The sequence below is a fragment of the Dendrobates tinctorius genome, unplaced genomic scaffold (assembly GCF_039654945.1).
Source record: "Dendrobates tinctorius isolate UK_male_01 unplaced genomic scaffold, ASM3965494v1 ptg000165l, whole genome shotgun sequence".
Lineage (NCBI taxonomy): Eukaryota > Metazoa > Chordata > Amphibia > Anura > Dendrobatidae > Dendrobates > Dendrobates tinctorius.
The window spans coordinates 29,603,882-29,615,886 of record NW_027361832.1 but is presented as its reverse complement, the minus strand read 5'-3'; positions in this window follow the sequence as shown (position 1 = coordinate 29,615,886).

Below are 12,005 nucleotides of genomic sequence, written 5' to 3'. Positions count from 1 at the left end.
CCTGGAGGAGAGTCTCCAATAGTTGACACTGTATGATGATACTGTTTGTCTTTATGTGCTGTAGTAGTATGTAATGGTGTGAGACTGAATTTGTGCACAAAATGGAGAAAATAATTTGACTTATGGATCACTGGATGCAGATTTTAGGCCCCCACATGGTTGATTTTAATTAGGAAGTAATATTAAGAGATGGTGTACTACTAAGCCGATGTATCTCAGCCTAATGTTGAAAAGTTGTTTCATACCCTAATTGCAGCAATATGTCACTGACTTGGCTGTTTGCTGTAGTAATTCACTGTTTTATCAGCAGGAGATTTTTACTAGAGGACTCTTTGGCCTGTTGACAGGTAGACCGACCATGTCCCTACACCACTGATTGGCAGTTTTCTGCCTATGCACAGTGTGCATAGAAAGCTGCCAATCAGTGCCGAGGGCAGGGTTATACAGGGCTCAGCATTCAGAGAACTGCTAGATAAAATTGTATTTAATAATAACTTCAGCAACCAGTAAAGTAAAAGGTAGATTACTAGAATCAGAGTCTCTTTCCCTAGATTATGCTGGTCTCAGATGGGAAAGCAAAAATCTGATGACAGATTCCCTTAAATAAATGTCTGATGGACCAATCCTGAAAATGGCGTCCCAAAGTCCTTTATGTGAGAGGAGCGGTAATGAGAAAGAACCTCAACCTCATTCACTTCCATGGTTCTGTCTCATAGAAGTCAATACAACACTATACTTCTGTACTATTCTGTTCACCTATGGGACTCTTGGACTCCCATACTCTGGATTGTAGGGGTCTCAGAGATTGAATCCCCAGCAATTATACATTTATCGCATGTACTGTAAAAACTCTTTAATGATTTACTGCAATTTTCCAATACATTCCTTTGTTATTCTAAAATGGAATAAAGAGGCAGCACTCCAATACTTGCTAAAGTACCAAAAGGACTTTAATAGCCCTGGTGGCGTGGCAACGTTTCGGCTACTGGGAGCCTTTCTCACGCTTTGTTATTCTAGATGTTTGGTGCACGTGATCACAATTACACAAATTCTGGGAACGGCAGTGGTGTATGTGCTCGCAAACACCTACAAAATAAATGAAAAATTGTAAGATTAATACACATCTCTGAAAATGATGCTTCAATCTAAGATAAATATGTTTTCACCAAAATCAATCTTGTATTGAGATGTGAGTACAAGCCTCACCACGCTTTCTGGTCAAAAACATCTGTTTAGTGTATTCCCCTAAGCCATGTTCTACTGGCACCAAGCATGGTTGTGACAGCGAGCCATTATTTTTACAGTTTTTTTTCTCCCTGTTATTTCAATTCATGCATACGAAGTGTGATACAAAGATAATGTTCCTTCCTATTCAAAGGAAATGTGTTCCCCATGGTATCAAATTATTGAAACAAGAAGCACAACATAATTGCTTCAAGGAATTATGACATCGCAGTCCTGGATATAAAGGATGACGGACAGCTCTTCCAAAAACAATTAAGTAGGGCTGAATGTGCAAACGTTAATAAAGTTTTATGAAAATCTCAGAATATAGATGATAATCGTCCTATCTAAAATGAAAAAAAAAAAAGTTACATGTATCTGGGATTTCAGCCTCAGAGTAAACGGGCTTTATGTAATGATTGCAGCAGCTAATTTACATACGTTATTACAATGCTTGTCCCTATTTTTTCAGGATTTGCATATCGTAATTACAGTACTAACAGGAATGGAGCCCAGACATGGATGTCATGGATCTAGCATTATACAGGCAGATTATACAAGGTGATTTAGTGTGTTGGAGAGTTTAGCTACTAAAGGCTACATGAGTTTTTCCTGTGTTCACGTAGTTCTAGTGCCACGCCGTCGGGTTAATTCATCAACTACTATCTTTTTTTTTCTAGTAAACCCATGTGTCTGTGTTATACTGAAAGAAACAGTTCCTATTGCAAGGGAATCTGTCAGCAGGTTTTTGCTATCTAATCTGAGAACATCATGATGTAGCAGCTGAGACACAGATTTCACTTTTTTGGTTGTATGCTGTTGTTTACCAACAATGAGGTTTTATCACTAGGAGATAATCATGAGACATTGTCCAGCCACACCCCCTCCTGTGATAAGCAGCTCACTGTCAATAAACAATGTACACAGAGCCTGGTGTGGGCAGGATTAGCTTTCTCCTCTCTCCTCAATACTGCATCTAAAAACTCTGATCATGTCACAGCTACTGCACCCATTAACCCCTTACCTACAATTGACGTAATATTCCGTCCATGTGACCATGGACCTAATTACCATGGACGGAATATTACGTCATCGCGATCAGCGGCGCCCACGTGGTGAGCGCCGCTGATCGCGGCCGAGTGTCAGCTAATTATCATAGCTGACACCCGGCACAATGTGTCAGGGGCGGTCACGGACCGCCCCCGACACGTTAACCCCTTGCACACCGCGATCAAACGCGATCGCGGTGTACCGGGGGTTAAAGGGAAGCATCGGCAGGGAGGGGGCTCCCTCCTTGCTTCCCTGAGCCCCCCACGGCAGCGCAATGTGCAGCGCTGCTGCGGGGGACTCCCTTCCTCCAGGCCCCCGAATCCAAGATGGCGACGGGGGCCTTCGGGGGCCTGAGGAAGCTGGCTTCCTCAGTGCCTGCAAAGCGCAGGCATGAGGAAGTCTGCAGCAGTGCCTGTGACAGATCGCTGATCTGTCACAGTGATCTGTGATGTGACAGATCAGCGATCTGTCACAGGACAGTGATGTCCCACCTGGGACAAGGTAATAAAGTAAAAAAAAAAAAAAAAAAGTGTTAAAAATAATTTAAAAAAAATCGCTAAATAAATTAGTTAAAAAAAAAAAAATATTCCCCAATAAATCCATTTTTTGAAAATAAAAAAAAAACAAAACAATAAAAGTACACATATTTGGTATCGCCGCGTCCGTAATGACCTGCCCTATAAAACTGGCCCATTAGTTAACCCCTTTAGCGAACCCCTTAAAAAATAAAAATAAAAAACGAAGCAAAAAATAATGATTTATTATCATACCACCGAACAAAAAGTGCAATAACGCGCGATCAAAAAGACGCATATAAATATCCATGGTACCGCTGAAAACGTCATCTTGTCCCGCAAAAAACGAGCCACCATACAGCATCATCCGCAAAAAAATAAAAAAGTTATAGCTCGCAGAATAAAGCGATACAAAAATAATTATTTTTTATATAAAATTGTTTTCATTGCAAAAAACCGACAAAACATAAAAAACGACCTAAATGAGGTATCGCTGTAACCGTACTGACCCGAAGAATAAAAACGCGTTATCAATTTTACCGCACGCGGAACGGTGTAAACGCACCCCCCAAAAGAAATTCATGAAAAGCTGGTTTTTGTTCATTCTGCATCCCAAAAATCGGAATAAAAAGCGATCAAAAAATGTCACGTGCCCGAAAATGGTACCAATAAAAACGTCAACTCGTCCCGCAAAAAATAAGACCTCACATGACTCAGTGGGTCAAAAGACGGAAAAATTATAGCTCACAATATGTGGTGATGCAAAAACTATTTTTACAATAAAAAGCGTCTTTTAGCGTGCGACAGCCGCCAAACATAAAAACCGCCATAAATCGTAAATCAAACCCCCCGTTATCACCCCCTTAGTTAGAGAAAAATAATAAAACTAAAAGAAAATTTATTTATTTCCATTTTCCCGCTAGGGTTAGGGTTAGGGTAGGGTTAGGGCTAGGGTTAGGACTAGGGTTAGGGCTAGGGCTAGGGTTAAGGCTAGGGTTAGGGCTAGGGCTAGGGTTAGGGTTAGGGCTAGGGTTAGGGCTAGGGTTAGGGCTAGGGTTAGGGTTAGGGCTAGGGCTCAGATTAGGGTTAGGGGTGTGTTGAGGTTAGGGTTGGAGTTATAATTGGGGGTTTCCACTGTTTGGGCACATCAGGTGCTCTCCAAAGGCAACATGGCGTCTGATCTCAATTCCAGCCAATTCTGCGTTGAAAAAGTCAAATGGTGCTCCTTCCCTTCCAAGCTCTGCCATGTGCCCAAACAGTGTTTTACCCCCACATGTAGGGTATCAGCCTACTCAGGACAAATTACAAAACAACTTTTGGGGTCCAATTTCTCCTGTTACCCTTAGGAAAATAAAAAACTGGGGGCAAAAATATAATTTTGCGGAAAAAAATGTTTTTTTTTATTTTCACGCCCAGGCGTTATAAACTTCTGTGAAGCACTTGGGGGTTCAAAGTGCTCTCCACACATCTAGATAAGCTCCGTGGGGGGTCTAGTTTCCAAAATGGGGTCACTTGTGGGGAGTTTCAATAGTTTAGGTACATCAGGGGCTCTCCAAACGCACATGACACCCGCATACCAATCCATCAAAGTCTACATTCCAAAACGTCACTACTTCCCTTCCGAGCCCCGACGTGTGCCCATACAGTAGTTTTCTCCCACATATGAGATATCAGCGTACTCAGGACAAATTGGACAACAACTTTTGGGGTCCAATTTCTCCTGTTACCCTTGGGAAAATAAAAAAAATGGGGACTAAAAGATGATGTTTGTTGAAAAAATACGATATTTTTATTTTCACGCCCGGTCGTTATAAACTTCTGTGAAGCACTGGGGGGTTCAAAGTGCTCACCACACATCTAGATAAGTTCATTAGGGGGTCTAGTTTCCAAAATGGGGTCACTTGTGGGGGGTTTCCACTGTTTAGGTACATCAGGGGCTCTCCAAACGCAACATGACACCCGCAGACCATTCCATCAAAGTCTGCATTCCAAAACGTCACTACTTCCCTTCCGAGCCCCGACGTGTGCCCATACAGTAGTTTTCTCCCACATATGAGGTATCAGCGTACTCAGGACAAATTGGACAACAACTTTTGGGGTCCAATTTCTCCTGTTACCCTTGGGAAAATAAAAAAATGGGGACTAAAAGATCATGTTTGTGGAAAAAATACGATTTTTTTATTTTCACGCCCGGTCGTTATAAACTTCTGTGAAGCACTGGGGGGGTTCAAAGTGCTCACCACACATCTAGATAAGTTCATTAGGGGGTCTAGTTTCCAAAATGGGGTCACTTGTGGGGGGTTTCCACTGTTTAGGTACATCAGGGGCTCTCCAAACGCAACATGACACCCGCAGACCATTCCATCAAAGTCTGCATTCCAAAACGTCACTACTTCCCTTCCGAGCCCCGACGTGTGCCCATACAGTAGTTTTCTCCCACATATGAGGTATCAGCGTACTCAGGACAAATTGGACAACAACTTTTGGGGTCCAATTTCTCCTGTTACCCTTGGGAAAATAAAAAAATGGGGACTAAAAGATCATGTTTGTGGAAAAAATACGATTTTTTTATTTTCACGCCCGGACGTTATAAACTTCAGTGAAGCACTGGGGGGTTCAAAGTGCTCACCACACATCTAGATAAGTTCCTTGGGGGGTCTAGTTTCCAAAATGGTGTCATTTGTGGGGGGTTTCTACTGTTTTGGTACATCAGGGGCTTTCCTAATGCGACATGGTGTCCGATCTCAATTCCAGCCAAAAACGTCAAATGGCGCTGCTTCCCTTCCGAGCTCTGCCATACGCCCAAATAGTGGTTTACACCCACATGTGGGGTATCTGCGTACTCAGGATAAATTGCACAATATCTTTTAGGGTCCTGTTACTTTTGGAAAAATAAGAATTGAGGGTGAAAAGATCATTTTTGTGGAAAAATATGATTTTTTAATTGTACTGCTGTACGTTATAAACTTCTGTGAAGCCCTTGGGGGTTCAAAGTTCTCACCACACATCTAGATAAGTTCCTTGGGGGGTCTAGATTCCAAAATGGTGTCATTTGTGGGGGGTTTCCACTGTTTTGGTACATCAGGGGTTTTCCAATCGCGACATGGTGTCCGATCTCAATTCTAGCCAAAAACGTCAAATGGCGCTGCTTCCCTTCCGAGCTCTGCTATGCGCCCAAATAGTCATTTACACCCACATATGGGGTATCAGCGTACTCAGGACAAATTGCACAAAAACTTTTAGGGTCCTGTTACCCTTGGAAAAATAAAAATTGTGGGTGAAAAGATCATTTTTGTGGAAAAAATATGATTTTTTAATTGTACCGCTGTACGTTATAAACTTCTGTGAAGCCCTTGTGGGTTCAAAGTTCTCACCACATATCTAGATAAGTTCCTTGGGGGGTCTAGTTTCCAAAATGGGGTCACTTGGGGGGGTTTCCACTGTTTAGGTACATCAGGGGCTCGCCAAACGTGACATGGCGTCCGATCTGAATTCCAGCCAATTTTGCATTGAAAAAGTCAAACGGCGCTCCTTCCATTCTGAGCTCTGCCATGCGCCGAAACAGTGGTTCCCCCCCACATATCAGGTATCAGCGTAGTCAGGACAAATTGCACAATAACTTTTGCAGTCCAATTTCTCCTGTTACCCTTGGTAAAATAAAGAAAATTGAACCTGAAGTATTTTTTTTGTGAAAAAAAGTTAAATGTTCATTTTTTTTTAATATTCAAAAAATTCCTGTGACGCACCTAAAGGGTTAATAAACTTCTTGAATGTGGTTTTAAGCACCTTGAGGGGTGCAGTTTTTAGAATGGTGTCACTTTTGGGTATTTTCTATCATATAGACCCCTCAAAGTGGCTTCAAATGTGAAGTGGTCCCTAAAAATAAAATGGTGTTGCAAAAATGAGAAATCGCTGGTCAAATTTTAACCCTTATAACTTCCTAGCAAAAAAAAATTTTGGTTGCAAAATTGTGCTGATGTAAAGTAAACATGTGGGAAATGTTATGTATTAAGTTTTTTGTGTGCCGTATCGCTGTGATTTAAGGGCATAAAAATTCAAAGTTGGAAAATTGCGAAATTTTCAAAATTTTCGCCAAATTTCCGTTTTTTTCACAAATAAACGCAAGTTATTTGAATGCAATTTTACCACGAACATGAAGTACAATATGTCACGAGAAAACAATGTCAGAATCACCAGGATCCATGAAAGCGTTCCAGAGTTATGACCTCATAAAGGTACAGTGGTCAGAATTGTAAAAATTGGCCCGGTAGTTAACGTGCAAACCACCCTTGGTAGTGAAGGGGTTAAACTAGAGCTGGAGTCACACATAGCGACTTACCAGCGATCCCGACAACGATATCAACGTGTCAGGATAGCTGGTAAGTCACTATGTGATCGCTGGTGAGCTGTCACACAGACAGCTTCACCAGCGATCAGCACAGCGACGCCGCGCGCCCGGCATCGCTGTGTTCGTTAGCGCTGATGAAATATTCATGTCAAAAATAGAATTAAAATAAAAAATATTGTTATTCTCACCTTCCGACATCCCGCGCAGCCTTCCCGCCTCTCTCCACGCTCCGGTCCCAGTAATCCTTTGCGAGAATTACAGCGATGACGTCCGTTCTCGCGGGATCACGAAGTCTCGCGGTCATTCTTGCAAAGGATTACTGGGACCGGGAGCGTGGAGAGAGGCGGGAAGACTGCGCGGGACATCGGAAGGTGAGAATAACAATATTTTTTAATTTTTTTATTATTTTACACCTGATCGCTGGTCTCCCGCCTGTCACACGCAGCGATGCGTGCTGGCCAGCGGGAGATCAGCGACGAAAAAAATGTCCAGAGGTTTCTTGCAGCGATCAGCGATACCGGCAGGGGGGCCGGTCGCTGATCGCTGTCACACACAGCGATCTCGCTGGTGAGATCGCTGTTACGTCACAAAACTTGTGACTCAGCAGCGATCTCGCTAGCGAGATTGCTATGTGTGACAGTGCCCTAAGAATCAGGGTCACTTGCCCTATATTAAGATACTCTTACATTAAATAGCCAAAACCTGCTCACAGATTCCCTTTAAAAGGCTACACAATGTGCCCAATGCTCTTAGGGTTGTCAAATAGTTTTTATTAGTTTAGGAATGGGTCCGTGATTGGAGGCGTGATTGGAAAATGAGAGGAGTGAGGTGCTGCTGCAGTATGAGGCTGTGTATAGAGAAGAGTGAGGCGCTGCAGGTGGAGGCTGTGTATAAGGCCACATTCACACGTTCAGCATTTAGTCAGTATTTTACCTCAGTATTTATAAGCCAAAACCACAAGTGGGAGAAAAATACAGAAGTGGTGATGTGTTTCTAATTTTTCTCAGATGGTTTTACTCCAAGTTTTAGCTTGCAAATACTGAGGTAAAAATACTGACCAAATAACGTGTGAACGAGGTCTAAAAAGGCTCTTGAATGAGTTGAAAATAAAATACTATCAATACTTGGGTAATCGTTTAGCTAATTTGTGTTGCAAATCTGAAGTGTTGTATACATGATGTGAGGTTTATATGTGCAATATAATCATTATAATGTTATGCAATAGGACTGTGCACATTCTTTCCTCCAACAGACCTGGTCTTGGGAAAAAATTGCAGTATGCCTGAGTTTGTTCTGATATTCGGATCGCACTTGGTCTTACAAGTCAATAAGTCCGTGACAATCTTTGGACTGCAATCGGATGACATCTAAGTGCAGTGCTGTTTTGATGGATTGACAGAATGGAGAAGATGAAGAAATATTTTTCTTCTCCTCATCCGAGAGAATCGGATCACACTATGATCAAGCTCTGATCAGAGTTTGATCAGAATGTGATTTGTGTAATTGACCCGATTCTCTGGGATGAGAGACTATATGGCCATCTGCATTTGCCCTAAGGCAATAAAAATTAAAATAGGATCTTTGCCTCCCTGTCTCATATTACATTTTTATACTCAGAGTTTTTTTCTGATTGGAGAAGGTTTTTATCTTTAGGTGGAGTGCAGATGTTATGTATTTGGTGCAATTTGTCTGCAGAAAATCTGCAGCGTGAGAGAGTACCAACTGAGCAAATGGGATTTCAAAAATCTCATCTACACGTTTCACATATTTTCCATGCGTAAGTTGACCTCATCAAATCTTTAACATGTTTTGATAATCTCACAAGATACATTGCAATTAGAGATGAGCGACTTTGCCTTTTTTTTAGGGTCGAGTCAGGTTTCATGAAACCCGACTTTCTCAAAAGACGAGTCGAACGAAATCGTCCGACTATCGGGAAAAGTCGAAGGTCCGACGGAAACACGAAACCCAATGCAAGTCAATGGGGAAGCAAAGTCGGCAGGGAGTGGAGGACAGGAAACACACCTACATGCCGGACCGCTTTTTTAAAGTGCCCGAAAACTCTCTCTCCCCGGACGCTGCACACTTCATCTCGTTGCCCGCAGTGTACGTCCTTGCTCAGTGGCTGAAAAAAGTCACATCTGGGAAATCCGACTTTGGCGCTCGTTTTGCCGACCGCATGGCCGACTTCACGCTGTGGTCGGGTTTCTGCAAAACCCGACTTTGCCATATGTCGGTGACTTATGAATCTGGCCGACCTGTTTCGCTCAACTCTAATTGCAATGTAAAATATATTCACATGTACTGCAGACTTCTGCAATGTTATAATGCTATACACACTTTCATCTTCTTTGTCCCATTCACTGACAGCTAGCAAAGATCCTGCAAATGTTGAACTTAAATGCCGAGTGGAGTAACTTTTCACGATATAGTTGCTAAGTTTATGTAAAACGAGAAAGCACCATTAAGCATTACTATATATTACACCCTATGCAAGAAATCATCCTACACGTCTTCCTTCATTCCTATAAGTCTGATGATCAAACAAGGTTCCCTGATGTTTTCCAAGACACTTTATGTGACATCATTAAAGCCATTTATTCATATGGTACTATCCATTAAAGCGGAGGCTTTTTCTGATCCAGTTGTGGAAACGTTTGATGATCTTTAAAAGGGTTTGGACTTCTTACGAAGCCCCCACAGCTGCATCATTCCAGACACTGGTGGGGGTCTTAGATCATGGACCTCCACTGACATTACACAAAGATATGTTCAGCTTGTTTTAAGATTTGTTTACTTGTGTATGGATTTCTGTTGATATACCCAAGAAGAAGACAGCTAACCATGGGCTGCACGGTGCACTCCCTACCCTAAAAGTATGAGGAAGACACTAACCGAACCACCTGCTTCACTTCTTCTCTGTGTCGTCAGAGAATGTGAAAATCAGATTTTTATGTTAAATGTAGTGTTAAAATATTTTTTATTTATGTTTTTTTGTAATTATTTCTATCTACATTAACTAGTTCTAAACTGCCCATATACTTTATACATCCTGGCGGTCCTCATGTCACTCTATACTGATGCTCTAAACCAGTGTTTCTCAACTCCAGTCCTCAAGACCCACCAACAAGTCACATTTCAGGATTTGTGGCACCCGAGGGTCTGGTTGTCACGGTGATGTTGCCTCCCTCGCATGCCTGGAAGCAGGAGGAGGTTCCCATGTCAGGTAATACACAGCATGCAACACAATTCCTACTCCAGGCCAGAAGAGGGAGCTCTACAACCAGAGACCTTATCTCACCTCCTCTCTCTTCTTCAACCAACTCCTCTAACTGACCTAACTGCCACCTCCTCCAGACCAGAGAGAGCAGCTCCGTACAGTCAGGTTGTAGAGCTCCCTCTTGCTGTACAGGCCGCAGCCGCGGTATGGAACGGGGCAGGGGCGGCTGTGGGTCTCGCTGTACAGGCTTCAGGTCTCACTCGGTCTCCTCATGCTGCTCGGCACCATCCTCCCTCCCAGTCAGGTGAGCCTCTGTCTCCCTGGTCTTGAAGATGCTCACTCACTCTCCCTCTGGGAAGCCACCTAAGCTCCTCCCTCCAGTCTCTCCAGCTGGTTCCCTCTGCTCTCTTTGTAGTCGCGCCAGCCCCTTGCTTTGTCCCGCCCCCACGTTTTCTGATGGACTGTCGGTCCTGGCCTGCTATTCTTCCCCCCCTGGAACGTATCTCCTGAGAACCTGGGTGACAGCCCCCTCAGTTCCGGCCCGGACACACGGCGGGCCCTTTTACCGGGGCTCTCTCCTCTACACTCCCCCATCCTTTTTGCTCGCCAGTCCATGGGCGAGGGTTTTGGGCAGTTGATATGCTTGTCCTGTCCTGGCATTGGAGTCCTTTCTGCCATACAAACTGGTCTTGTTCATATCGTTTGGGGGGTTTTCCAGTTGTAGACTGCTCGGAGCATCGCAGTTCAGTTGGTGTGGTGGAATCGCCTGGGGTGGTGGGCAGTGGTTGGGTAGCTGAGGCCACGGGGGAAGGGGCCCCCGGCAAGTTGGTTTTTGCTGTCGGGAAGACTTCTTCATCTTCATTATACAAGACTGGTGGCGTAGGACCTGGGGCATCGGGTTGTTCGGGGTTCGTGAAGAGACAGGGCCTCAACATGCTGCGGTGTACTGTTCGGACAAATTGGTTCCCTTCTTTTTCAGATTGTATCTCTTATACAGGCCCATCTGGGCTTATCCGACATAGTACCCAGTAAGGGTCCACCTTGTTTTGGAGGCGCGGGTCCCGTACGAGGACGCGATCTCCCACTTGGAATTCTGTTGGTTGTGATGGGGCTTTTCCTGGGTGTTCCAGGTCTTGGAGCTTTGTCTGTTCTAGTCTGTGTAAAGTTTGCAGATGATACTGGTGATCCCGGACCCGCGAGGAGACCCCTGCCCATGGTCATTCTTCGCCTGGGTCCAACTCAACCTTGGTGATCCCCTTTCCTTCTCATCCAAAGAGCAACGAGTATGGAGTGTAGCCCGTGACTCGATGAACCCGATTGTTGTATACCCAGACCAGCTCAGGGATGTATTCGGGCCAACGGGTTTTTCAGTCGTCTTCCAGGGTACGCAACATTTGGATTAGAGTCCGATTAAATCGCTCGCAGGCTCAGTTCCCCTGTGGGTGGTATGGTGTCGTCAGAGATTTGTCAATGCCGTACAGTCGATGTAGCTCCGCCATTACTTTCCCTAGGAAGCAGGTGCCCTGATCCGAGTGAATACATTGGGGGCAGCCATACACTTGAATAAAGTTCTTGCAAATGGCATAGGCCGCGAATTCTGCCGTTTGGTCTCTGGTGGGGGTTACCACGGTGAATTTTGTAAAATGAT